This window comes from Octopus bimaculoides, chromosome 22, assembly GCF_001194135.2.
Source record: "Octopus bimaculoides isolate UCB-OBI-ISO-001 chromosome 22, ASM119413v2, whole genome shotgun sequence".
Taxonomy (NCBI): domain Eukaryota; kingdom Metazoa; phylum Mollusca; class Cephalopoda; order Octopoda; family Octopodidae; genus Octopus; species Octopus bimaculoides.
In genome coordinates, this window is record NC_069002.1 from 30,738,365 (window position 1) to 30,741,867 (window position 3,503).

The 3,503-nt window shown below is 36.5% G+C and overlaps 1 protein-coding gene across 1 annotated transcript in view; it reads left to right on the forward strand.

The window, feature by feature from the left end:
- Nucleotides 1–3,503, forward strand: part of LOC106873493 (microtubule-actin cross-linking factor 1, isoforms 6/7) — a 102,508-nt gene that overhangs the window by 45,502 nt on the left and 53,503 nt on the right. The window lies entirely within an intron of this gene.

Here is a 3,503-nt window from a genome sequence, read left to right on the forward strand (position 1 = left end):
ATTATTATTATTATTATTATTATTATTATTATTATTATTATTATTGGTTAAAAAGCAAGCTGGAACTGTTCCTTGTCTTGGAGTAATATTGCTAAAAAATTTGTGTGAACAGGCAGGCACACACACACACACACACAAATAAAGATGGACACATACACACAGAGTTGGACAGACACACACACACACACACACTGATGGACACACACATACACACAGATGGACAGGCATGTGCACACACTCATTCATGTACAAACACAAGTATGCACAGGCATGTGCACACAAACAGACACATCAACACGCACACACGCACACGCGTTCTGAACTCACTCTGTTGCACATTATATTCTGTCAATATTGATGTATTTAAACAGACTTTCTGGCTACAGTGTACTCAATAGGTGATCAATATTTCCATTAATAATGTAATAATGCCCCCAAATATATATCTATATATATATATACACACACACACACACACAAACACAGACATACACAGATACATACATGCACACACATATACATACACTGCACGTACACACATACATAACATATACACATATAATACACTACACACATACACATGTATATATATATACACACACACATATATAATATATACACACACACATGTATATACATGTACACATGCACATATACATATATATTTATACATACATATGCATGCACATATATATACATATACTTACACACACATATACACACATGCATATATATATATATATATACACACACATATATATATAAACACATATACACGTATGTATGTATGTATAATCTCAAAGCAAATTAAACCAACCGCTTTCTCTTGAATATAATGTTTACATTGAACTGATCCCTAACTTTCTCCCTAAGGCCCTATTATCTATACTGGCTTGACCCCTAACCTCTACTCTTTCCACTCTATTACAATTCCACCAATCAAGCACTTATCTATATTAACGTCCAAACACTTCTATATTTCCACTAACTTCACAATATATTCTCTCTCCTGTGTTGAACTCGTTAAATATATTAGCTTTCAATTAAATTATCTTATAATAAATTGTTGTTAATTGATTTAGTTTCTGTGTTTGCTTTGCAAAGTTCTTGATGTGGAATCATCTGTTGAAACAGATATTGTTGTAGTTGGGGATGGTCATCTTTGGCCAATTTAACACAGGGTGTTCATTTAATTATTTGTTTTTCTTTTATTTTATTCCTTTCTTTTACTCGTATCTGTCATTTGACTTTGGCCATGCTGGAGCACACTACTTTGAGTGGTTTCAGTCAAATAAATCGACCCCAGGACTTCATTCTTAAGTCAAGTACTGATTCTATTAGTCTCTTTTGCCTTGGGGATGTAAACACACCAACCCCAGTTGTTAAATGGTGATGGGGGACAAACAAAGACACACACATAGATTATATATATATATATGATGGGCTTCTTTCAGTTTCCATCTGCCAAATCCATTCACATGGCTTTGGGTAGCCCAAGGCTATAGTAGAAGGCACTTGCCCAAGGTGCCACACAGGAAATGTGTCAAGTCCAACAGGAAACAGTGTTTCCTAGGGCTAAATAACAGTAGCATTCTTCCTTTTATGGGACTGTCACATTAAGTTGACAACATGCTATCACATTAAAATATTTTAAAATAATCTCACTGTCACAGGTTCACTTCCAGCACTATCCACACCACTATACCTCACTGTTGGTCACACTTAGAATTTTCCTTTTTTCCTTGTTTCTGATACTCTCTAATTTAATCCTTCACTCCAATACTCCCCATTTGAAATAATCTCACCTTAATCCTTAAGCATTGAAACTGGCCATATCCAGTTTAAATATTCTGCCTGGTTTATGTTCAAACTGGCCAGATCTGGCCTCTCACACTTACACTACAATGTCATTCTAAAAATAAACTATCACATTGTTGAAATCTCGAAGCTTTGAGATAATGCATCGTTAATTTCCAAACATTATGAATAAATAAGCATCACATTTGCCAGAATAATCTGAATGCTAAAATATGTACTCCCTACCTTAATAATCTTTTAGCATTTGTATACTCCCTATCTTAACTTACCTAATGCACATCACCTTAGCCTCACCTTCGAATACTCCCTACTTTAAATTTCACATTTGTGAAGCCTTGAAGGGTTTTACTCACACAAACAGTGTATGGACAGGACAAACACATACACGCAAACCTCACATTCATGTACTCCTTACCTAAACCTCACAGTTGTATACTCCCTGTTTTAATCTTCTAATACTCATTACCTAAACCTTACCATCTAATTCTCACTCGCTCACATTCCTACACTCCCTAAACATCACTTTGTATCCCCCCCTCCCTACCTTTTACCCACATTGAAGTACCACACGCTCCCTAAATCTTAAATTCTGATACTTCATACCTGAATATGATGTTCCTACAATCCATATTAAATGCTCTCTTCGCAATAGTTTATTTATCACACTCCTGAAACGGATCTTAATATATTTTATATTTCTATCAAAAATAAGAATTGACCATTTCGTACACTTCCAAGAAGTTGTGGGTCACCAGGTCCTGACCTTTGAACTTTGGGTTAAATGCCAAGTTCAGGGTATGTCATAAGGTCGTGACCTCATCACTTCCTGCCATCTAAAGATATACAAAGCAACCGTTTGTTCTCTCTCACTTCATTAAACATTCAGTTTAAATGTTCAATTCTTCAGCTTTTTTTTTTCTTTCTTCCTGATTTCCTGTCATGGCTGGCAGAATAACATTTGATGTCCTATTTTGTTGTACAATTCACAAATAAGGAAAAGAAAGAAGAAAAAAAAAACAAGTTGACTGTAACAAAGTTTTCTGTCTTCTCGGTCAAACCTGGTTACCTCTTGTTATATTTATCTCCAAAGATGGCGAGCTGGCAGAATCATTAACACACCAGGCAAAATGTTAAGTAGGACTTCATTTGTCTTTACGTCCTGAGTTCAAATTCTGCTGGGGGTCAACTTTGCCTTTCATCCTTTCGGGGTTGATAAAATAAGTACCAGTTGAGTACTTGGGGTCGATTTAATCGACTGGCCCTCTCCCCCAAAATTCCAGACCTTGTGCCTATAGTAGAAAGGATTATATCTATCGCCACTGCTTGGCCCATGGTTGCCTTCAGTGAAGTTTGCTCTGTTGTAAGTATCTGGACTAAGCTCCTTGCAGGGGTTAATGAAGACTTTGGGGATACACCAACACCCTAATTCTCTCTCCCACCCAATCCATATTCCATCTCTGTTATCCCCACCACCCTCTCTTCTGAAATTCCACTCTGAATGGTGACGTCTACACACCATAGGAAGATTCCCTGTTCCTCACCGTTCACCTTTCTTGTCTATCAGCAAGAAACACTTCTAGTTATTCTAACTTAGCAGTTCAGCCAAAGAGAGTAATATAGTACCAGGCTTTAAAAAATAAATCCTGGGGTTATAAAACACACACACACACACACACACACACACT